Source organism: Lithobates pipiens, unplaced genomic scaffold (genome assembly GCF_037356315.1).
Source record: "Lithobates pipiens isolate NorthernLeopardFrog02 unplaced genomic scaffold, aLitPip1_a1.2 Scaffold_8, whole genome shotgun sequence".
NCBI classification, from domain to species: domain Eukaryota; kingdom Metazoa; phylum Chordata; class Amphibia; order Anura; family Ranidae; genus Lithobates; species Lithobates pipiens.
Genome location: NW_027507903.1, coordinates 140395913 through 140422288, shown reverse-complemented (window position 1 = coordinate 140422288; position 26376 = coordinate 140395913). Strand labels below are relative to the sequence as shown.

The 26376-nt window shown below is 42.9% G+C and overlaps 1 long non-coding RNA gene across 1 annotated transcript in view; it reads left to right on the top strand.

Moving 5' to 3' along the window:
• LOC143960165 (uncharacterized) overlaps window positions 1-25240 on the top strand; it is a 39444-nt gene extending 14204 nt beyond the window's left edge. Inside the window, exons 3-4 of the long non-coding RNA XR_013270271.1 lie at window positions 8193-8289; window positions 22714-25240. This is a non-coding gene — a long non-coding RNA (uncharacterized LOC143960165). The remainder of the gene's footprint in view (window positions 1-8192; window positions 8290-22713) is intronic.
• The last annotated feature ends 1136 nt before the right edge of the window (window positions 25241-26376 follow it).

The window sequence follows — 26376 nt, the reverse complement described above, 5'->3', positions numbered from 1 at the left end:
ACACAGAAGTGAAATCTCATTGGTTGTTTTCGGGGAGTGCCGTAGCACGTTGTCCTTTCTATATCCCCGCTACCGGTATTTTATAGACCATCTTTACAAGTTTTTTCGATGGGGAGTGGTCAGTAATAAAAAAATTTATATTTTGTACTTTTCTGTTCCATCATCCTGTTATACTGTTTACTGTGTAAATTATAATTGCCCTGCTCTTGTTTTCCAGGCTAAGTACATTTTCTGCAATTACAGAAAGATTCCTGATAGAAATCCAATATGCGTTTAACTTCCAGTGTACAGAACTGAAATCGCAAACAATGTTATCAGCCCCCTTATCTATATTCTATGAATTACAAACTTTTCCTTACAATGAAATGGATATGAGGACAGAAAGAGGTGTTTGTAGTCTAAAGTTTACCACACACCAGTATTTTCTTTTTTTCGTTTAACCCAGCAGGGCTGAACAAAAAAAACTGACCGCACAGGAGGAATCGCTGTACTAACTATCCAACGTTAGTACATCGATCCTCCCTGCTTTTCTATTGTATTTTGACAGAGGAGTGGCCACCAGCCATTGGCTGAGAGCGCTGATCGAGAGGTAATCGGCAGACCTTTTTCGGTCATGCCCCTTCAACGGAAGTCAGCTGACTGGCCAGCTTCTGTCGGACCAACTCCAGTATACATGAGAATAGTGGTCTGGCTTCTGTTGAACCGGCCAATGCCGCCCAACATTTGGCCCGTGTACTAGGCTTAAATCAGGAGAGCAGTCTAGGGTGACAGCACCTCCATAAATACAATACAGTGAGCGAGTGTTGTCACCCTACTTATTAGGGGTGTGAGCAGGATCACCAGGGGAAAAAAGCTTTGGCCATACTCGTCTTGTAATGCCAATGCTATATCTTTAGGACTTTTCCATCAGCTATGAAGCCTAACCAAATACTCCCATTGTGTACTTTCCTGTGTCCTGACTTATGTCCAGGGCTCAGCAGACATTGGGTGGTTGACAGCATCGCCGGTACGAGCAATGTTCCTGATAAAGCCGTGCATGCGCAGTAGTCACTGACACCAGGTTGCTGAGTTCAAGTGCACTGCACATGCACGACTTTTGAAACCAAAAACAAGCTGTGTCCTGGGATGCTGTGTGTGTGTGTGTGGGGGGGGGGGGGGGGGAGATGTGTACACTGTAGTCATAAAGGGATGGAAATGGTCAGCAACAATACTCGGGTAGGCCATGGCATTTAAACGATGCTCAAGGTGCCCAAAGTATGCCAAGAAGATATCCCCCACACCATTACACCACCAGCCTGAACCGTTGATACAAGGCAGGGTGGATCCAAGCTTTAATGTTGTTTCCACAAAATTCTGACCCTACCATCTGAATGTCGCAACTGAAATCAAGACTCATCAGACCAGGCAACGTTTTTCCAATCTTCTGTTGTACAATTTTGGTGAGCCTGTGCGAATTGTAGCCTCAGTTTCCTGTCCTTAGCTGACAGGAGTGGCACCCGGTGTGGTCTTCTGCTGCTGTAGCCCATATGCTTCAAGGTTCAATGTGTTGTGCATTCAGAGGTGGTATTGTGCATACCTTGGTTGTAATGTTACCGTTGCCTTTCTATCATCTTGAACCAGTCTACTCATTCTCCTCTGACATCGAGGCATTTTCATCCACACAACTGCCACTCATTGGATATTTTCTCTTTTTCAGGCCATTCTCTGTAAACCCTAGAGATGGTTGTGTGTGAAAATCCCAGTAATCAGCAGTTTTTGAAATAGACCAGCCCATCTGGCACCAACAACCATGCCACGTTCAAAGTCAGTTAAAGTGGTTGTAAACCCTAACAGACCACTTTGACCTTCAGGTAAACCTAGATTAAGGCTTACCTGTAGGTCCATGAAGTTTCTCCTAAAAGTACACGGTTTAGGAGATATTTGCAAAAAGACAGGGACCGCTGTCTACGGCGCATGGGCGCACTGAGCATGCCACTGCTAACCGCCATATGCCATTAGTGGCGGGTACCGTGCGCATGCATGGGAGTGACGTCATCGTGGCGCCGGCCAATCACAGTGCTGAAGCCACGATACCCGGAAAGAAGATGGATGCTCCATGGAAGAGGGGACAGCAGTGACGTCGCTGGCTCTTGTGTCAGCTAAGTGGCACATAATGGGCTACTATGCGATGCCATAGGAGCCCATTATGCTTTACCTTTGCAGGGAAACAAAGAGGAAGTAAACCCATCAGGGTTTACTTCCTCTTTAAAGTGGTTGTAAACCCTCAGATACATCTTTAGCTTGTCAGATAATACTTTTTTCAGGCAGCTGATAGCTGCCTGAGAAAATGCACTTACTTTATAGTCCATGACGTCATGCGCGATTGCGCAGTATGGACTTTCAAGTGCGGCATTGTATCCTATGCCGCGTGTGTTTTTCCTGCTTGTCAGAATTGGAATGTACGTGAGATTCTCCTCAGAACGGCACAGAGGAGAAGTCTCGCAATGTAGATATCAGCCTGCTCTTCCTGATACTCCCCCTTGTGATCGAGGCTTGGTTACGACGCTACGGCGTATGCGCAAGATTTTGTGAGGGAGTCAAACTAAGGGCGGAAATCACGTCCGCAAAGAATTCTAAAATCGGCCGTAAAAATGGCGTGGGCGATACCCGGAAGACAGTGCTTTATAAAACTTCTCAAAAAGGTAATTCTAACGCTCGTTTTTTGGAAGATTTATAGATATTATGAATGCTGATATTAATTATTATACAAACATTTGAAAATTAGAATTTTTTTTGGTGGGGTTTACTTCCTCTTTAAAACCCCCTTTCTTCCTCATTCTGATGCTCAGTTTGAACCTCAGCAAGTTGTCTTCACCATGTCTAGATAGCTAAATGCTTTGAGTTGCTGCCATGTGATTGGCTGATTAGCAATTTGTGTTACCAAGCAGTTGAACAGGTGTACCTAATAAAGTGGCCAGTGAGTGGAAATTCGTGTAGAAAACCCTATTACTTAGAGATCACAGGGCTAAGAAAAAGGGGTCACATGGAACAAACCTGGTTTTTACTATTAATTAGAGACTGTTGAAATACTGATAAAATGTATCACTCGTTAAAAGTACAGCCTGAGGGACCCTGTACATGTAGGCCTCTGTGGCAGATACTCTGCAAAGATTGACGGACTTCTTCACCTACAAGGTCTCTCTGAGAACACGTGACTCTGGAAGAGATGGAGCTGGATTCAGTAAACATGAGACAAATATAAACATGTCTGTCTGTAAGAGAAGAATGTGCAGAGGGAACACACCAGCAGAGAGAAGTCAGTAAATAGCGGGGTCAGAGGTTTCTTATTACATAATATTACCCAGCAAATACCTTCCCCCTACTGCCAGTCTGGTGCCAGTAAATCCACTTGAGGAGAACATTCATCATTGTGGAAGTGCACCGCTTTCATAGCACAAACATTTGTCGAGGCTTGTACCGAAAATGAGTGGAAGATGAACTATTACATGGAAAGCCTTCAAGGCAGCATGTTTATGTGGTGTGGCAGGTTCACTTGAAACATTTCCACACAAAGCGATAGTGATGTTTTTATAACCAAACAGGAAACTGATTTGACAAGAATTATGTGAAATAGATTGCAAATTGTTTGTAATATTTATTACAGGTTTTTATATGGCGATGACAAGTATACATCAGTCCTTGCCCTCAAGGAGCTTACAAACTTAAGCTCACCTTTTCGTTCTGATTGTACACCCTCCTTTAAGTCTATCATCAACTATATGGTGCAAGGGCCTGCCCGATTGTATAGATTTAGTATGTCCCCCTATTGTATAGTTTTGGTAAATCTAAAGGAGATTGTACAATCAGATTGTATAGTGTTTGTCCATCTTAAGGTTCCTGTCTCACGTAGATATGCACACACTAAGACCAATTAACCTACGTGTGTTTTGGAGTATGGGAGCAAACCCACGCATGCACAAGGAGAACGTGAAAACACCATGCAGATAATGTCCTAAATAGGATTTGAACCTACAGGACTTCTTGAGTTAAATGCAGATCAGAAGGAAGTCAAATGCAGGTCAGGAGAACCTGTGAGGAAATTCCGAAGCATCTCAAACGTACGCACAACCTGAACGCATCTGGAAGCATGCTGTATCTGCCCATCCACACAACCCAATAATGTCATAAGCAGTCAGAAAAAATATTATTATACAGGATTTATGTAGTGCCGACAGTTTATGCAGCACTTTACAACATTGGGGCAGACAGACCAATTACAATACAATTCAATACGGGGGGAAACGGAGAGCTCTGCTCGTTAGAGCTTACAATCTAGGAGGGAGGGTCGGGTTATACAAAAGGGTAATAGCTGTGGGGGATGAGCTAATGGAGAAAATAGTGCAGTTGTTAGATGGAGGCAGGATAGGCCCCAATTCACACAGGCGATACGATCAGATCTGCCTGTCCGTTTTTCAGGCAGACCTGATCGGAGGGTGCATATGTCCCTATGGACCGGCGGGTGTAAACAGACTTGTGTCAGTTTTATACCCACCTGCCTCTGATCTGGTCCACTGAAAACAAATGGAAGAGGATTCATCCACTTCCATGTAGGAGGATAGGATCGGAGGTAGGTGTGTGTAAATGGTTAGCCAGTCTGTTTACACCCAACCATCCATAGAGCTGAGCAAAGCGGACTTGCACTGTATGAAAGGGGCCTTAAAGTCCTGATTAGGAGCAACAGGACTTCCATACATCAAAGAATAAAAACCCCTAGTGGTCGACTTTTCAGGCACGTATGAAATAGAAAAATGTATCGAATATATAAATGATTTATTAATAGTATAATGTCATTAAAAAAAAAAAACACATAGCATACGGAATGCATTTACAGTGTAATCACCTGTGTAAATACAGTAGTTTAAAATACTTTTGCACCCAACGCATTTCGGAGTACACGTAGCTCCTTCTTCAGGGGTGAGTATTTGATAAGACAGATTTCTGTACAGAAAATAAATGACATATTAAGTTATATTGAAAATAGAAACAGAAATACACATAACTGTGCATGTATATAATGTTTAATTTTCATATAATACACTTGCGTATTTGGGTGAAGTACTAGAGTGACATTCCATAGTATTGCAGTTAAAAACAAGAGATAAGACAGGAGTGCCAGGCAGTTTCTCAACTTCAAAAGTTCCCAAAGTAGTTGTTTTTTACGATGTTTAACATCTGAGCCGAATCAGAGTAGAAATTTATGTAGCTTTGTTTATTTTATCGATTTTTTATATTCAATCCCTTTTTCTATTTCACACGTGCTTTAAAAGTCCACCACTAAGGGGTTTTTGGTTTTTTTTGGTCTTAAATACTGGATTTTGGACAAATCCATGCATAAAATTGCCGTTCTACACAAATGGACTTCCATACATGAGTGATCCTATGCACCCTGTTTTTTCAGACCTGATGGTGTCTGTTAGAATTTTGACGTAATCAGAGGTATATCCTGCCCACTGCTCCCGATTACTGTATTGGATGATGCATTAGTTCTAGAAACCTTTTTCTGGCCAGGAGAATGGAGGACATTTTCTTCTTATAGTACATAGGATTAACACTGTAAGCTACCGCTAAGCAAGTGTCTCCAGATAATGGAAGGAAACATTTTGTGGTAGACTAAAACTGGAGTTACTGCAGTGAGTAGGTTTGACTCAGTGGTTGCTCAGTGAGTATGGATAATTATTCTGGTAGTAGCATTTTTTAATTACTGTAGTATAAATCATTAATACTTTTTTTTATTTTTTTTTATCAGGAACAATTTTTGTGTCAATATTATACAGAGAAAGAAAGAGTGGCAAGAAAAAAGCCATAAGACCCCTTTCACACTGGGGTGCTTTGCAAGCGCTACAGTGCTAAAAATACCACTTGTAAAGCGCCCAGAAAGAGCCGCTCCTGTCTCTCCAGGCTTTCACACTAGAGTGGTGAGCTGGCAAGTATAAAAAAAAAAAGTCCTGCTAGCAGCATCTTAGGATAGGTGTGTATACCGCTCCTGCCCATTGAAATCGGTGAGCAGTGTGGCTATACCGCCGGCAAAGCGCTGACCTTTCTCGGCCCGTTTTAACCCTTTCTCGGCCGCTAGTGGAGCGTAAAAGTGCCCCACTAGTGGCCGAATAGTGCCATGAAATTGACGGTAAAGCGCCGCTTAAAATATCGGCCCTTTACCGCAGGCGCACCCACCTCCCCAGTGTGAAAGGGCCCTAAGAAGTCTTGTTTGCAAGAAGCCATTTGGGGGACACAGCAAACATGGAAGAAGGTACTCTGGTCAGATTGGCCTTATAGCAAAATGGCATGTGTGGCGGAAATCTAACACTAAACATAACCCTGAACACACTATCCCCACCGTGAAACATGGTGAAAGCATCATGTTGTGAGGATGCTTTTCTTCAGCATGGACAGGGAAGCTGGTCAGAGTTGATGGGAAAATGGATGGAGCCAAATACAGGGCAATCATAAAAGAAAACCTGTTAGATTCGTCAAAAGACTTGAGACTGGGGCGGAGGTTCACCTTCCAGCAGGGCAATGGCCCTAAACATACAGCCAGAGCTACAGTGGAATGGTTTTGATCAAAGCATATTCATGTGTTAGAATGGCCCAGTCAATGTCCAGACCTAAATCCAATTGAGAATCTGTGACAAGACTTGAAAATTGCTGTTCACAGATACTCTCCATCCAATCTGACAGAGCTTGAGCTATTTTGCAAGGAAGAATGGGCAAAAATGTCACTCTCTAGATGTGCAGTGCTGGTAGAGACATCCCCAAAAATACTTGCAGCTGTGATTGCAGTGAAAAGGGGTTCTACAAAGTATTGAATCAGGGGGGCTGAATACAAATGCACCCCACACTTTTCACATATTTATTTGTAAAAATAAATTGAAACCATTGATCATTTTCCTTCCACTTCATGTGTTTGGTCTGTCACATAAAATCTCAATAAAAAATACATTTACGTTTTTGGTTGTAACATGACAAAATGTGGAAAATGTCAAGGGGTATGAATACTTTTTCAAGGCAGTGTGTGTGTGTGTGTATATGTGTGTGTGTATATATGTATATATGTGTATGTATATGTATATATAGATATATATATATGTGTGTGTGTGTGTGTGTGTGTGTGTGTGTGTGTGTGTGTGTATATGTATGTATATATATATATGTGTGTATATATATTATATGTGTGTGTATATATATATATATATATATATATATATATATATTATAAAGTATAGTTGTAAAGTGTTGCATAAATCCTGTATAATAATAATTTTATATATTTCTTTTTTTTTGCTAAATGTGTTACTTGGTGACCCCACACTTTGCCTAGTCATGGTAGCAGTTTTGTTTTAGGGCAGAAACATGCCTCCCAAGGGAAAAAGGGCAAGGGGCTGCCTTTGTCTAGCCAAACAAGATGGGCCACCAGTGACTGGGCCTCAGTGACCACCCTTCACCACTGGTGGAGCAGGGGCCCATTCAGGAGATATGTGCCCAAGGGTTTACAGTGATCTCAAAACAGCTTTTGACTTTATGCAAGTACATTTCTGAGAAAGTACGTGAAATTTGAAAATAACCAGTGTTGCGGTGTTTCCTGTAGTAACTTAGTTTATGGTTTGTGTGAGAGCATTGAAAGAAGTCTTGTTATGTGTAGTCGTTAGAAATGCTTGTATCTTTTTGTGTTTCACTAAATAATCTCAGATTCCTACATCTATAGTTTGTTTAATAAGGTAAACAAAGAAGTCCAGTACTCAGTATTGCATAAAATAATTCAGAAATTAGTGATACACCAAGGATCAAAAATGGTTTAATTAGTTTGACTATAGTTGTGTAAGATCTGATTGGTTTCTGAGGTGTACACTGTACATTATCACCGCTCTTTCCATTGCATTATTAGATAATCCAAGATGTCTGTTAGACTTGTTAAATATAATACTTTACGAAATGTTACATAATGATACATAAATGTAAGGAAATATGTAGTTTTACCAGTGCAGATGTTATGTTAAGCAGGTAAATAATGATGATGGATTTGATGTGTGAGCTGATTAATACTTTGTTTTCTCAGAACATTGTCATGGTGTATGAAGGCAGATTTTGGTCCATTGCCATTCTCTTCCTTTTGGGTGCGGACTATAACCTCACCACTCCCAAAATGCTTTCTCTTTCAGAGTGAATCTTCTGATGCAAGCAGCTTCTTGATTTCCACCCGCTCTTTCCCAGCCTGTCCAGGCAGGCGATGACAGGATGGAAGCCGCCAGCACCCAGGTATTTGGTGCTTTCATTAACTGCAGTAGGCATTGGTGGTATGAAATTGTGTAGGTTGTATTCTGAGGTGTGTCACTAATAGGACAGTTAGATATAAATATGATCCATTAACATTCTTCGCATTCCAAAATTTATGTACCTGATGGATTTAACACATTCACCTCCGTCTAGTGCTGCAAGAAAATTTTATTCCAAACTTTGTTCAACCATGTAGTACCGAAGTGACCTTTGTAATGTATAATTTTAATGTGTATTAATAAAAGTGAAGGCTGTTTTGGGGTTACATACAAGATGGACAGCTATTTGTCTTTTAGAAGAGCCAGCATCCAATCAGGATATTCCTTTATAATCAAAAGACACTTGATTCCATAGAAGCAGACTTTTCTGTTGCAGGAAACGCATTCATCTGCCACAGGAAACCTTCACTAAAGTGATCATATTCATCTACAAGGTTGTCCTGATTTTAAATGGCTAGTTTCTCTGATATCTACCCATAGAAGTGGGTGCCTCATAGCCATATGCATGGAAAAGGTACAGCACTGCGCTATGCAAGTGCATTAAATACCAAGTGTACAATTGTAATGAGTCAGCAACCAAATCATAGGTCATATTCAGGAGATCAAGCCAAGCAAACAAGACATGACCATGATGAGAAACCAACCACAAGTCTTAAAGTCTGAGAAGAGGTTTGTGGCCTTGTTCTTATACCTTTGACAGTCTTTGGAAGCTTTATGTGCTTTGATTGTACTTGTCGCCCCCAGCACATATAGCTCAGCAAACCCCCACCTTTATCAGAGTAAAGGCCCGTACACACGATCAGAAAATCTGAAGTAAAATATTGTCCGATGAACGATCTGCCGATTTTCTGATCATTGGTATGGTGCTTTCGACAACCGATAACAAATTTTCGGATGACAAAAACTGTATGTGCAGGTTCTAAAATTTTTGTCAGATGTGAACGCAACGTCCGATTTTTGTTTTAATTAGTACAGTTTTCGGCCAAAAAAAAATCGCAAGAGCAAAACTATGCATGCTCAGAAACAAAAGAACACATAAAAAACTATTCAACATAATACAAGACTTCTGACGTTGAATTCTGTCGTACAAGAATTTTCATATGGTGAGTAAATTCTTACCTTTCAGTATGAGATTAGCGGCATACAAAAAAGGACGAAAATTTGTCCGATAATATGATCGTGCAAGCTAGCCAGGCAAAAAGTGTATCTTCAACTGGGGTACAGGGAAAAAGAAGGCCAACAAGCAATGAAGGTCAGCAAGAAAATACATGGGAAACCAGCTTAGAGATAAATAGCATGGTAGTAAAAAAACAGCAGAGGCATTGTAAGATATAGACTCAAACAAAATACAGTATCGGATACAGTGTATGCAATGGGATATGTGGAAAGAATTGGGAATATAGGGTAAGTAGTTGTTACTAAGGACTATGGCAATAAGAACTCTCCTCTTATCTTATCAGTGCAAGTACACAAGGTAGTTTCTAGGCAGTTGAGTTTAGAAGCATTTTTTGGAAAGCAAAAAAATGCATTCAGGACGGATGTTCGGAGGTATTCTAAACACCTTGTAAACGCTGTAACTCCCGTTTAGTCACGTTTCATTTACCATTTTTTGCTATAAAAAATGCTTCTAAACGTAAACGTGACAAAACTAATATTTTTAAACGTTGGGTACTATCTGTCAAGTTAAATCATTCAGGAGGCCCGCCGGGGGGCGAGCTGGAGGCTTAATGACAATCTGCTGCGGGACACCGTGTGCGTGGCGGATGTTTCCAAAGTCATTAAAAATTTCATAGGTGACCACTCCGCGGACACAACCTCCCCTTTGAACCAGTGGGACACACTCAAATGTGTGATCCGGGGTACCCTCATACAACACGGCTCCCGCCTTAAGAAGGCCCGCGCTCATGATATACGCAAACTCCTTTCTACCATAGCGGACCTTGAACCCCTTCATAAAAAAGACCTGGACCCTACGGTTTATGTCCGGCTTTCCAACGCCCGCAGAGACTTGCTACAGCTCTTAGACGCGCACTCCCTCATTGCCCGGGATAAAGCGCGGAATCACTTCTACTCCCTGGCGAATAAATGTGGTAAACACCTGGCCAGAACTATTCACCCTAGACCCCCACGACATTCTATCCCCTTTATCGTCCAATCGGACCTTAGGAAAACGTTTAACACCTCCGGGATATCTGAATCCTTCCGGCAATATTATTCACAGCTTTATAACCTCCCGCGTGCAAACCCCTCCGATCGGTCCCCCCCCTCTCCCGACCCCACACAGGATTATATTATGGAAACTGCTCTACCCACTATTGATGATGCAGACGCGACATCCCTAGATGAGCCCCTAACTACTTCTGAATTTCTGCAGGCCATCAAAGCCCTTAAAGTGGGCAAATGCCCGGGTCCTGACGGCTTTACACCCCGGTTCTACAAGACATTTGCCCCACAACTTGCACCCCTTCTGACAAAGGCCTTTAATTCGGTAGACAGTCTTAACCTCCCCTCCAAGGAATCTTTATCTGCCAACATCTCTATTATCCCTAAACCAGGCAAGGACCCATCCCAATGCAGCAGCTATCGACCCATATCCCTGCTCAACATAGATATTAAGCTATTTGCGAAAGTTCTGGCTACCCGTCTGTCCCCTTTATTGCCTAAAATTATTCACAACGATCAAGTGGGTTTTGTCCCTGGCAGAGAAGCGAGGGACAACACCTCCAAGACGATACATCTTATCTCCCTGATCCAACGTAAAGGCCTGAAAGCTTGCCTTTTATCTTTTGACGCTGAAAAGGCCTTCGATAGGGTCAGCTGGAGGTTCCTACAGCTGTCTCTACAACAACTTGGCATCGGAACTCCCTTCATCTCTAAAGTTATGTCCCTATACTCACGACCCTCGGCTACGGTCCTAGTCAACGGTACCACATCAGCCCCCTTTGACATTGCAAACGGTACCCGCCAGGGCTGCCCCCTGTCCCCCCTCCTCTTTGTCATTATTATTGAACATTTAGCCTGTGCCATACGACAAAACCCCTCCATTCTAGGTATCCACACTCCGTCTGCGCATCACAAACTTTCCCTGTATGCTGATGACCTCCTTGTGTACCTTCAGAATCCGCACACCTCCCTACCATCCCTACTCAGAGAATTTAAACGTTTTGGTACCCATAGTAACTTCAAGATCAACATTACTAAGACTGAAGCCCTTAACATATCCCTCACCCCCTCCACACTGTCCCTTCTAAAATCCAATTTCTCATTTAAATGGCAGACCAAGGGGATTTCTTATCTAGGGGTTATTATACCCTCCAACCTAGCTAACTTGTTTTCCCTGAACTATATTCCCCTGCTTAACCGTATACGGAAGGACCTTGAGGAATGGGGGGGGTCTCCCTTGCCCTGGTTCGGAAGGATTAATATCCTAAAGATGGACATCCTGCCCAAGCTCCTGTATTTATTTCAAACCATCCCCATCCAAGTCCCCAAATCATTTTTCATCTCCCTGCGTTCGATAGCCATCAGATTCATGTGGAACAGGGGCCTCCCCAGAGTTAAATTTAAACTGCTTACACTCCCGAAGACTATGGGGGGAACAGGCCTCCCTGACTTTGAGACTTACCATGCGGCTGCTCATGTGACTCGCATCATAGAATGGTTCCCCCGTCCTCCTTGCAAGGCCTCGGTGGCCGTTGAACAGGACCTTTCTCCTGTGGATCTCCGAGCCCTTCTATGGGGATACAATCAGGACTACTCTAGTATGACATCCTTATCCCCATTGACCTTGGCCTCCTTGAAATTATGGTATAAGACAGGGCTAAACACCACCCTTTCCTCTGATCCGGGCCCCCTGACGTCCCTCTTTGACCATCCTGCTTTACCACAAAGTACAGGGGCAGCCTCCCTAGGACCCTTTAGGCGTGCGGAGTGGCCGCAAGCTCACACATTTGTACATCCCTCTCAGGGGACCCCGATCCCCCTGGCAGACTCTGGAGATTGGCTCACGGCCCTACAGGTGTCCGCATTTACCAAACGCCTACACTCCTCCTCTCAAATACACCGCAAGCTTACCGACTTTGAGGTATTGTGCTCGCTCCCAGAAGCCCCCAAACACCTGCTATCCTCCTTATATAACTTACTACAGACTTTAGCGCATGATCAGCTCCCACCTTATACTAGGCTGTGGTCTGCGGATTTGGGTGAAGACATCACTGTGCCGGACTGGCAAACTTCTTTCCACTTCACACACAAGTCGACCATCTCCTGCTACTCTCAAGAGAAGAACTATAAGCTGCTGTCCAGATGGTACAGAGACCCTGCTACTTTACACAAAATCTTCCCGTCTACGCCAGCCACCTGCTGGCGCTGTGAAGCCTCAGTCGGAACCTATCTACATGTCTGGTGGGACTGTGAGAGGATCCGCCCCTTCTGGACACAGGTTTTTGAATGTTATAATCTTCTAGCTGATACTCCAGTTCCTATCTCTCCGAAAATTGCATTACTCTCAATATTGCCCGGGTCTATTAAATCGCAGAGACAAAGATTGCTTCGTTTTTTTATGTCCTCTGCTAGGCAGCTGATACCTGCTTATTGGAAGACGACGACTACCCCCCCGTTGTCACGGTGGGTATCCATTATGAATGACACCATGAGAATGGAGGAGATGTTGGCACTGGACAATGACACTTACACCAAGTTTATATCTCAATGGTCGATCTGGCTCCGCTTCTCTTCCTCTGACACCTTAATGGAACAAATTTTGAATGCATAGGGACGCTGTGGGCTCTCTCCTACCCTTCCCCCCCCCCCCCCCTACCCGTATCCCTTCCCCTTCCCCCCTTTTCCCTCTCCTCTCATCTTGATATTCATTTTTTCCTGTATCACTGTTCCTCTTTCTTTTGCTCCTCTCTTCCCTTTCTTTTCTCTCTTTCTTTCTGTCTTCTTCGTAATGCTAATTACACGTTGTCTCATGTAGTAACCCATGAGTATTTTTTCCCTACTGTGGCCTTGTGGATCGGGAACAGGCTGTTTTCCCTGTTTTCCAAACTTTCCGACGGGACCGACTGTGGTTGATAGTCGTTAGCCGTCCATTCATAAATGTAGTCCTGTTACTGTTCCTGCTTGTATTTGCTTCATGAAGGTTACTGTCTATTATTGTTTTTACTTGAAATGTTCAATAAATATATTTTCAACACTAAATCATTCAGGAGAGGTTGTAAATAGCTACTGTGTACATTAAGCCTTATTGGACATGGTAGTTGCCAAATGCCACAAAGGTACACCTCCTAGAATTGGTATACAATGAATTCACTGTAATATTCAGTAGGGTGACCCTACACTTTATCAGGTCCTTGACATATTTTTAAATGATTGCAAGATTGGTATACAAATAAAGTAAGAAGTCAGGCAGTTATCAAGTTTCTATGGAAACAGTCAACTTACATCCAACTTGGTTCAGCACTAGCTCTTTGTGGCCCCGTTGGCTATACTTGGTTCTCTGTCTCCATGTAAGTAGTGGAGTAGACCTAAAGTTTTTTTTTTTTTTTTTTTTTTTATTATTTGCATCCCACCATTGTAACTTGCACAACATACCGCGTACATTTTTTTTCAGGTTTGCATTTCCTGCTGCAAACAAATTATATGGACAGGAGGAGTGTCATATTTTAGCTGCATACTATTAACATGTACAACAGGTTTGAGACCGAAAGAGAATCCATTCAGAGAGTTGCAGCCATCACTTAACCTGCAGGGTGTCACAAAGGTTGTAGGCCAGGTCCAAGTTTTCAAGTTATTGAGGCCTTCTGTCTAAAAACAGATATAGCTGTCAGCCAAATATGGATATAAACAGAGTGGTATATTTTGTAGGCTCTCCCTCTTCAGTGTGGCTAAACCCACAACAGTAAAATCAGTCTGTATATGCAGTAAAGCATTCTTGTTATACTTATAGTGAAGTCTAAGGGGTTAATTCTGCGTATTGTGTAAAAATCCTGTCTTCTCTGATCATCCCTTTCTTCCACAGCCCCTAATCCATCTGCTGATAGTGTAGACCTTGGGGGCACCCTGCACATTCTCTGTTTGGCCTATATTGCTTGTGTTTTTTTTGAGAGTGCATGTGTTTTGCACAGGGCCAATCAACACTGTCCAGAGGGTCAGGGGGTCATGTAGCCTCATAGGACAGTCAGAGGAGAAGGAAAACTCCTCCTACAAGCTTTAATGGCTAAAAGACCGCCCACTGCAGATATACTGTGGCAGGGAAGCTCTATTGCACAAAACAACGTATCTGTATGTTTCATGCAATAGATAGTGTGGGCACCCACTGCACAGAGGAGGAGCCGGTGCATATGTCCGGCGGACCCCATGTCCACCGGCCATCCGTGATCACTTCACAGAGAAGCAGAATGGGTATCTGCATAAGTAAACAAGGTAGATCCCCGTTCCGACAGGAGAGAACATGGAGATCGTCTGTTCCTAGTAATCGGAAACAGCGATCTGTGTCCTTCCTGTCAGCATTTCCCCCATACAGTTAGAAACACACTGAGGGAACACGTTTAACCCTTTGATCACCCCTGTAGTTAACCCCTTCCCTGCCAGTGTCATTTATACAGTGATGAGTGCATTTTTATTAGCACTGTATTGGTGTCACTGGTCCCCAAAAAGTGTCACTTGGGGTCAATTTGTCCACTGCAATGTTGCAGTCTTGCTAAATTTGCTGATCGCCTCCATTACGGCAAAAATAGAAAATGGGAAAAGTCCATAAATCCCGTATTTTCTAGACACTATAATTTTGCACAAACCAATCAATATACCCTTATTGGGAATTTTCTTTTACCAAAAATATGTAGCAGAATTCATATTGGCCTAAATTTATTTACATTTTTTTTTTTTGGGATAAGTATTATAGCAGAAAGTAAAACATATATATCATTTTTTTTTTTTTTTTTTTTTTTTTTTTGTCGGACTTTTTGCAAAAAATAAAAACAGCAGTGGTGATCAAATACCACCAAAAGACTATTTGTGGGGAAAAAAATAACATGATTTTTTTTGGGGAAAAGCGATGCATGCCCGCGCAATTGTCTGTTAAAGTAATGCAGTGCTGCATCGCAAAAAATGGCCTGGTCATAAAGGGGGGGGGGGGGGGGGTAAATCCTTCCAGGGCTAAAGTGGTTAACCAGCCACTGATAGAAGTCATAAGACTGCTATTTTCTGCTGATAAGAAAAGGTATTTAGCAGTTTATATTTACTAAAATAATTGCTTTTGCATGTTCTGTGTACTGTTGGAGTACAGATATGGTGAATACAGAGTCCTGGGTTTAGTAACACGTTTTAAGTTACTCCATTGCAGGACACATGGCAGCTAAAAAGTCTAGAAGTCATATTCTGTTTTTGTGAGTGTCTTGATTACTTCCTGCCCTACCTTTTTCATTCCTGACATTCTCAGTGGTTCCTCACCAAATCTCTGTTGGCCTATCATTTCACCATTAGCCTTTTGGGGTTTGGGTGATTTCTTCATAAGGTCATGTCCTACTCGACTTTGAGCCTTTTTATCTTGTAAATGTTGGAAGCAGGGCAAGACTTAGGGTGGTGGGGGCCCCTGGGCTTGAGTCACTTTCGGGCCCTACCTTCTATACATTATCAGATTTATCGGCGTACACACCGGTGTATAACACGCACCCGAAGTTTAGGAGGGGATTTTAAAGAAAAAAACGTTTAGGGGGGAAGTTTAAGGTAAAAAACGTAAATGCCCATCAATGCACCTTGTCCAGTGTCATTGCAGCCTTGTCAGTGTTATTTGCAGCCTTATCTGTGTAGCCTTGTCATTTGCAGCCTTGCCCCAGTGTCATTTGCAGCCTTGTCATTTGTAGCCTTGTCATTGCAGTCTTGAAATTTTAAAATGACGCTGCCGAGATACAGAGTCCTGTGTATCTTGGCGGCTCTCGGGTCCTGTCGCAGTCAGAGCGGAGCAGAGATTAGCAGAGCGTACTCAGCTTGGCTCACGGTCACGCCCAGTCCCTGTGTTATGTCCATCATAGGGTGGGACTGGGCGTGACTGTTAGCGGAGCGGAGCCAAGCCGAGTACACTAAGCTATGTATCTCAGCGGGGGCCCCCTATTTGGTGGGGCCCATGGGCTTGAGCCCAGTCAAGCCCAATGGTAAGTCCTGCCCTGGTTGGAAGGTTAGGTAATGCCCATAATTCTGGAGATAGAAGATCACTTCTGCCATCCAGAGCGAGCAATTGACTTTGTTCTTCTTAGCCAGCATGGAAGGTCATAATTGGACAACAGGTGCTTTGGCCTAATTTCGCTCTTCTTCAATGGCGCGGTTTTACTCACTGTGTAGAGTAAATAGTACAACTTCAGTATAGTATTTCCATGCTGGTAAATTGGCTTGTTTGTTGTTTTTGTTTTCTCACTTCCTTGAATTTTTTACAGTTACATTTCAAGCCAGCTTGGCTTCTTTCCTCCTGTAGATCTTGGATTTCGTTCAGTGTGTTATACAAAAGGCAAATATCATCAGCAAAGTAAAGGTCTTCAAGATCCCACTGCATACTTCTCTTACTGCCCTCATTGTCTTCTTCATAACAATGTCCTTCACAAGGTGGATGATCTTCTCATGACAGACCAGAGCTGTCTCCACACACCGCATATTCTACACACTCCTCCACAGTAATCTGCATTCATTTAGCCTTTCAGTAACTCCAGCTAAATTCAGCTTGTTCTTTTTCAAATTTCTTCTATAGTTTTTGTTATATTTTGCTGATCCAACATTTTAACTTTAAAGTGCTTCTAAAGGTTGTAATTAAACCAAATAAATAACAAACATGTTATACTTACATGCTCTGTGCAATGGTTTTGCACAGAGCAGCCCCGATTCTCTAGTTTTTGAGTCACCCACCCGCAGTCCTGATTCTCCCCTCTGCCGAGTGCCCCCAGTTACAAGCCTCTTGCTATGGGGCACTCCAGCAGGCTTGCTCCCAAGCTACACTCCTGTGAATGGACATTGTCCAAGCATACGCAGAGCATGGCTTGGTCCCGCCCCCTCACTCTCTCCTCATTGGCTCACTGACTGTGATTGACAGCAGGAGCCAATGGCTCCTACTGCTTTGTAAGCCAATGAGGAGTGAGAGACCCGGGAGACTCGCTGCTCTCATTCACAGTGCTGGATCAAGATGGGGCTCAGGTAAGTATTAGGGGGCTGAGGGGGGGGGGGTGCAACTAGAAGGTTTTTTTACCTTAATGCATAAGTGCATTAAGGTAAAAAAAAACTTCTGCCTTTAGAACCACTTTAAGGAAAATCCAACTGGTGTTTGTTTAGCTTCACAAACTCTAGCAATGTAGGATATCTTAAGACCCGGGTTAACACTGAGGCAGCACGACTTGCAGCGCGACTGCCTCAGGCAACCGGGATCTGACTTTATCAGCGGCTTGCAAAATTACTTCTGTATAGAAGTCAATGCAAGTTGCCCCAAAAGTCGTACAGGAACCTTTTTCTAAGTCGGAGCGACTTGAGTCACTCTGATTAGAACGGTTCCATTGCACAGAACAGGACGCGACTTGTCAGGCGGCTAAGTCGCCTGATGAGTCGCCCCTGTGTGAACCAGGTCTTAATATATATGCAGCTATACAACTGCCATTCCTGCTGTAGCAATCTGTACTATAAATAAAATATCTAACCAGGATAGTATAGCATTGTCAAGGGTCAGAGATCTTACTGCAACAACCCTGAGAGATGTAAAAAGCGGTTAGATTATTCAGCACATTGGCATCTACTCAAATCTGTTGGCTGATCTGATCATGCAGGGTCAATTTACACTTAAAAGTTTAAAGTAGTGACTATACTTATGCTTTTAACTGAAAAATTGTAATAAAAAACCTATGACAAAACAGAACACCTGAATGACTATGCTCTAATGGAGACAACCATTCCCTGACTTACAATAACCGTGGTAACCTGGAACTGGTATGCAGCAATCAAGCCAGAGCAAAGCTGCTCTTATCAACAGAAGAAGTTCTTAAAGTGATCATAAAGTCTAGTTTTTAGTTTTTTAGTTAAAAATGACAAACATGTCATATTTGCCTGCTCTTTGAAATTGATTTGCATAGAGCAGCCCCAATCCTCCTCTTCTGGGGTCCCTCTTCTGTGCTCCTGGCTCCTCCCTTCTGTTGAGTGAAGCTTGCTATAGGGGCATCCAAGCCAAGCCACAGCTCCCTGTGTCCATTCAAACACAGAGCCATGTCCCAGCCCCCTTTCTTTCTTATTGGCTGACTGACTTTGACAGTAGCAGGAGCCAATGGCGCCACGTTGCTGTCTCAGCCAATGAGGGAATGGAGTCCCGAGCAGTTGAAACACTCCTACAACATCGCTTGATCTAGAGGGACCTCAGATAAATAGGGGGGCTGCTGCAGACAGAAGGCTTTTTATTGTAATGCATTCTTAAAACCTTCTGCCTTTACAACCACTTTAAGAGAAGTATGGACGTTAGAAAAACAAAACGAAAATAATCTTGATCCTAGGCTGCATTTTTCCCCATCAGCTCTACAGTGAGAACTGAGTGATCAAACACCTCTGATCGCTCAGTTCTCCCTGCCACTCTGTGCAGGGAACCATGACTGTCAATCACCGGCTCGCTGCTCTCCCCTCCAGTGCCCACTGGAGTGCTGGGCTGTGAAGGGGGTGGGAGGGGCCAGCTTAGGCTCTCAGCCGATCACTGAGAGGCTGAGCCAGGTGCTTTTCCAGACATCTGTGTGGATCCCAACCATATGATCAGGATCTTTTTACAGTCTGGACTGGCAGAGTGAAGTCAGCTAGGGTTGCCACCTCATCCCTTTAAAACCGAACACATATTACACAGGTTCTATGGTTGATTAAGATGGTAATTAAACTCCTATGATGCCTTATCTGCATTAAATTAGCCTCAGAACCTATATGTATTTCATATGTGTGCAGGTTTAAAGGGCTGAGGTGGCAACCCTAACGTCAGCAGACTGAAAACGGGTCACAGGAGTGCAGAATGAACGACACTCCTGTGACCTACAGGAGAAGTACAGCCAAAAGAGCTTTGGCCATACTTCTCCTTCAGGCTACTTTCACACTGGGGCGGTGAGAGTGTCGGCGTTAAAGCACCGAGTGTCTGCAATTTTCGGCTAATACTGCCTGTGCAGCGTCACTGCCATATTGCTTTGCATTCATTTCAGCAGGGGCAGGGGCGGTGGAGGAGCGGTATACACACCACTCCTTCACTGCCCCGAAGATGCTGTTTGCAGGACTTTTTCTAGCGTCCCCCAAGCGCACCGCTCCAGTACGGAGGCACTCGGGCTTTCACACTGGGGTGACAGGAGAGGCGCCTGTAAAACACCTCAGTGTGAAAGTGGCCTTAATCTTTGCTGTAGGCTGCAAGTCATTATTAGACATAAACAGTTTTGATCCTTTAGTAACGTAACGTTCCAGAACTGTTGAGGTGTGTGCTGGTTGTTTTGATCATGTGAGAACTATTTCTTGTTGGTATGATGAGTATCTGTTTCAGAATGATGAACACTTTGATGACTTTGGTGGATTATTATAGTTTAGTATCTGTTGATAAGGAATCTGTTACTATTTGTGGCTGTTGTGTGACCCTGAGGAGATCACATGTTTGAATGGCATGATGGTAAGAACAGTGTCGTTTGTAATCCATAGTAGTGGGGTGAGCCGTCGCCATGCATATTCTGATAGAGGCTGGATGAGTAAACTGCTTGTGGTCGATGTGTTGAGCTACAAACAGGTGTAAGTCATTTAAACCTTCCGTTTTAGCTCACCTCAATCACTAGCAACTTATTGCAATGGTCAAAGCTACAGCTAGTTCAAAGAGCCACAGCTGGCATCCATAAAGCCATGTGTCATCACTTCGCAAAGTCATCCCAGTGCACTGTATGGTCAAGACCGCTGAAACCAGAACTCGCTACTGGAAATTCTCCGTAGAAGCACACAATCCCCCAATGAGTAGCATGTGGATGGAGTTCATAATTACCATATGGCACATCACACTCGCATGTGCAGAAGGGAGAAATTAGCAAGGGAGCAATCTACTAGGCAAGAGCAGGATTTCTGAATTTACAGCTCCAATTAGGATCCTGTTTGTGGAGCTCTGATGCCTCTGCACCCGCTTTCCGGGAGTATTGAACAACGCTGTTAATATGTTTAACCGTTTGACCTCTGGAAAATTTAACCCCTTCACGACCAGGCCATTTTTTGCGATGTGGCACTGCGTTCTATTAACTGACATTTGCGCTGGCGCACAATGCTGTACCCAAATTACATTTATGTTCTTTGTTCCCACAAATAGAGCTTTCTTTTGGTGGTATATGATCACCTCTGCAGTTTTTATTTTTTGCGCTATAAACAAAAAAAAGCCTACACTTTTGAAAAAAACTATATTTTTTACTTTCTGCTGTAAAATATCCAATAAAAAATCGAATTTCTTCATCAGTTTAAGCCAATATGTATTCTGTTACATATTTTTGTAAAAAAAAAATCCCAATAAGCGTATATTGATTGGTTTACACAAAAGTTATAGTGTCTACAAACTATGGTATTTTACTAGTAATGGTGGGAATCAGCGACTTATAGCAGGATCACAATATTGCAGCAGACAGTCGAAAGTTAACTGACACTTTTTGGGAACCAGTGACACTAATGCCACTGTACTAAAAATATGCACGCTCACTGTACTAATGACACTGGCTGAGAAGGGGTTAACATCAGGGGCGATCAGAGGGTTAACTGTGTGCCTAACCAGTGTTTTTGCAGGAACACAGGATCCATGCCTTCCCTAATAACAGATGGCAATCTGCCTTGTTTACATAGGCAGACCGCCATTCTACCTCTGTGTTGGATGATCAGTGTTTGCCAACGGACATCGAGTTTGCAGTATCCACAGATCAGCTCCTACTGTGTATAGTCACATATAACCGCATGCGTGCCCCCAACCTGGAAGTGTCGGATCACGTACTAGGTACGTGATCCAGTGCAGTAGCGCCACCTTGCCGTCATATATTTAAGTTATACGGTTGGCAAATGGTTAAAGTGGTTGTAAACCTCAGAAATAAAATATGAACAAAGTATATCCATCTATAGTGTGTACCAATTAAAAGAACTAAGTGTCATTTCTGTCTGCTGCTTTGTTCCTCTGCCATCAGCATGAATCACTTCTGACAAGTTTTTCTGACACCAAGAGAAAATTGGTGACAGGGGAGGGACCTCCAGCTGATTGACAGCCTTGGCTCTGTTCCTTTGAGCTGTGTGAAGGGGGGTGTGTCTCTTCCCGCCAATCAGCTCTCAGAGCTCTCCTCACTAAGCTTTGAAGAGTGTAACTTCAGCTATCTGCCCCTTTTTGCTGAACTCTCATACAAGCTTAAAATTCAGGACTTTGAACAGGTGAAGAGAAAACTGCAGGTCGCCAGATACAACCATTACTGACCAATCATATGTACAGTGAGCCATTCAATCCAGTACACTCTGAACTACTGTTCAAGTGATATTAAAGGCAAAACCTTCAAAAATATAAACAGGTCATACTTGCCTGCTCTGTCAGCGGTCTTGCCGGCATTCCTGCTCCCTCTCTCTTGTTGAGTGACCCCAGATTGCAATTCAATGGGGCACCCAAGCAGATGCCCTCCCGAGCCACTGCTCTGCATGTCCATGCAGACGTGGAGCCGTGGGTTGGCCCTGTCCCCTCTCTCTCTCTGCATTGGCTCACTGGCTGTGATTGACAGCCAATAGCTCCTGCTGCTGTTTCAGCCAATGAGGAGAGACAGAGTCCCTGGAGAGCCAATACTCTCGTGCACATTGCTGGATCCAGAGGGAGTTCAGGTATTAGGGGGCTGCTGCACACTGAAGGTTTTTTTTACTTTCGTGCATAGAATGTAAAACCTTCATCCATAAGAAACCACTTTAAGGAGGCGTTTGGCTGCGAAGTGTCCCATTGTAGTCACAGCAAGATGTCCTTAACCCTTCTGCCAACCATATGCTGTCTGCCACTGCCAGATCTCCTGCTCATTGGTATACATGGAACTAAACTGTATAGTACAACTAAAAGTTACTGCAGATTGCTTACAAATCAAGCTTATTGGTGATATCAGACATTACAATAAGTATTTTTTTTTTTTCTTGTAGCATACACAAATGCTAGACATCTTACATAAACATATGCACTTTTGCTAGTGCTTGGCATTCATACAGCACCCTCAAGTGGCCATTCTATATTATTGCATGCTGCTCTGACAGTTAAAAATATTAAACTAGAGGAGAATCAAGTATTCCAGTTGCTGTGTTTAAGCTTTATTTCATTTTAAAGAATCCTTATAGACAAAATGCAAACACATTTTATTGCTGTTCAACAAGATAATTATTTACACTGACTTTTCTCTAGATTGTTATTGAAGAACTTAAAGCGGAATTATACTTGGCCCCCTGAGCTGCCTCACCAGCGCTGACATCTTCACCCGGTCTTCCTCTAGATTTAGGATCTTTGGCTGTCTTGATTGGCTGCAGCAGGATGACTTCTCTTCCACGCATGCACAGGTGTTCATTAATCTCTGCAAATGCTGAACCTGAGCTTCCCAAAGCAGCTATTGTACATTGTAAAGTAGATTGCAAACAAGCAATATTGTATATGCATTGTCTGGTAAGATGTACATCCATTAATGTGAATCTTCTCCTATAGCCTTATGCATTATCCGGTAAGTAGTCAGTTATTTTGTTTAGTCTTTGGCATAAATCAATGTACAATCATTTACTTTTATTTTTTACGCTGCTCAAGGGGTTAATCCAGAATACATTGTTCAGAATAGACTATGCAAACACTGACCGAATGGAACAAGTAAGTAAATGGAACAGGCTGTTTCCCTTGAGGTTCTGAGTAACTGTGACCTCATAGGGAAGGGCTGTCTGCCCCAGTGCATGACGGAAGTGAAAAACCAACCAGAATCAACAAAATGAAAACTCTTATGAAATTCATATACGCCACATGTTTTTTTTTTTTTCTAAGGCGGACATGTAAATGACTTGAGGAGGAAAGTTCTGATATTTGCATATTTTAATGTGATCACAGATGTCCAGTGCATACCGGACTTGTTCATAACACATATATTGGGTTATCTAGTTTTTACTGTCAGAAATCTACACACAAAAAAAATTCTTCATTGACTTGGAAGACTGATCTTTATGTTTGTTTTGGAGGCCTTAAAGCGGTAGTAACCGCTGCAGAATAGAAAAAAAAAAAAAACGTGCAAGACAATGGTATAATCTGCTAGTATGCATCGCATACTAGCAAATTATGAAATACTTACCTCACCACGAAGCCCCTTCAGTGGCACCCGGTCACAGCTGAAAGGGCTGACATTATCCCTCTGCCTTCATTCTGGGTTTGCAGGTTCCGGCACTGTGAGTGGCCAGAGCTGCAATGATGTCACTCCCATGCATGCGAGCAGGAGGCCTCAGTTCCTGGCAAGAAGCTCTGAAGATCTGGCACGGTATGCCTGACCTTCAGACCACAATGCGCCAGGGATCTCAGCTGCTGCATACAGGGTGAATATCTTCTAAATGGTGCACGTTTAGGAGATATTCATTTCACCTTGGCTTACCTGTAAATAAAAATAAAGCGGACTTTACTACCACTTTCATGTAAAACTCATCTATCACCTTCACTAATCTACTCTGCTCGCTTCCTTTTACACAGTAGAAGTTTTTATCCACTTAGGCTGTCTAAAAAAAACCTTCTCAGGGGCAATAGTTAACTGGCAAAAAACATTTTTAGCCGGGTAAAGTTTTTCATTAGGGTACCCGGAGACAGTAGTTGGATATGCAGGAATCCTGTAACCACAATCAGGAGTTGGCATTTTCTAGCCATGAACAGTCACTTCTGGCAACTGTTGGTGTTGGCCTATGGTGCAGGGTGGAGGATGTGTGCTGACGATTCCCTCAAACATTGGCATATCAGCAGTGTTTGCTGGTACCTTATAGACATGACATTGGCACCTGGTCCCCCAAAAGCTGCCAGATTAGAAGACCGTCATTGTATGTCTATGGGTTACAGCTGTTGAAAGAGCAACTTCAGTTAAAATAAATAAATAAAAAGTCAGCAGCTAAAAATACTGTAGCTACTGACTTTTAATAAGACATTTAGCCCAGGGATCCTGTCTTCACCCAGGCCGGTTCTCCGTTGATCTTTGGGTGCATTAGCCTCCAGTACAATATAAATATATATATGAGATCCCGTAATGGATCAGTTTTTAACCCGATCTCCAACAGTTGCACATAGTTGAGATACATACGTTAACTGTTTAAGTCCCAATTCTGTTTTAAACATGCCCGGCTATCTTTTTTTTTTTTTTTTATACTTACGTTTACAACTTTCAAGCCTGCTGGCTCTTTCTCTGTGCTGCTTTCCTGAACTTCCAGTCTTCAGCAGTGCTAAGTCTGTTCTGCAGGTGTTGTGATATAAACACTGCTACCACGCTGTAAAGCCAGGCAGATGACACCGGTATTTCCTGCTTTGACAGCTTTGCATCACCTCTTCCCCTCCAATATATCAATATCATCGTACTACCAGTTTATTGTCCATGGAGCCACGAGGCTACACCGCAAGTTGGAAAGCTGAATTAGGAATTAATAAAGTTCTGTTACTGGCTGTGCAGTGTGGTAGAGGTGTGTATTACAACATTTTCAGAATAAAATTACAAAACACTTGATGCACCCATTTATGTATGTAACTGTTTACCTTTTGGGTCAGTTAAATCCCTGTAGTACCCTCCAGACACAGCATTGTAATCTATTATCTTTAGGCCTCATGGAAATTATACATTTATCTTCTCTACTAGGTTGAAAATTTGTGAAGAACTTTTCTGCTTGTGGAGTTTTATTGGGTATTCATGTATATATTAAAAGAGATGTTTGGGTTTTTTGTTATTTTCAAGACTCATACTTGCCTAGGTAGATGCAGCATCAGTCCTCCAGTGCCTCTGCTGATCGCGCGGTTCTACCAGCTCCATGAGCAGAGGGCTGGTGACTGACGACTCGGTGCCGATCCAGGCACGTGGGCAGATCCCGACCATACGGATGCGATTTTGCCCAAGCCTGGACCCACTATGTGACGTCAGTTTTCAGCTTTTGCTGAAAATGGGTCACAGGAGTGCAAAACAAACTGCACTCCTGTGATCCACAGGAGAAGTATAGCCAAACAAGCTTTGGCTCTACTTCTCCTTTTAAAGGATTTAAACTTTTGCTGTGCACTAGGGGAGAACTTAACACTGAATGGTAGACCATTATGGACTTAGGACATCACTTATTTTTTTTTTCCTCTAATAAACCTTTATCCATGGGTCAAGAAAAATTGATAAAAACATTTTGGTGCCCTCCTGTGGGGAATAATTTTACCAAGCCCATCCCTTTTTTTTGTTAAAAAATCTATGCCAGACCCATCACCCATGCAACACCCAGGAGTTAAACGATTAAAGTGGTTGTAAACCCTTACAAACCACTTTGACCTACAGGTAAGCCTAGATTAAGGCTTACCTGTAGGTCCAAGAAATATCTCCCAAACCTATACGGTTTAGGAGATATTTACTAAAAGACAGTCCCTGCTGTCTACGATGCATAGTAGCCCATTATGCTTTACCTTTGCAGGGAGACAAAGAAGTAAACCCATTATGGTTTATTTCATCTTTAAGGAGGCTACAGCTGAGTTTGACCTTTACAACAAACCCAATACACAATGTAGCCTACTTGTATTTGTAGAAAAGCCATACATGGTATAAACATGCAATACATTTTATTCATTATAACAGAAAAATGGTAGTCGTATTATTCTAAAGTGTGCTATTAATGTATTTTCATGAAGAAGCCGGCATTTGGGCTACAGTGTTTTAGTGCTACTGAGAACCCCAGAAGATCCTCTTGTTTTTCTTCTCGCATTTGTCATCGTTGCTTTTTATAATAGCATGACATTTGATCATGTGTATATTCTGTCCTCTGTGCTGAGTCACACAAACACAGCAGGGCTGTTTACCACGAGCAATCTTTTCATTGGAACGTG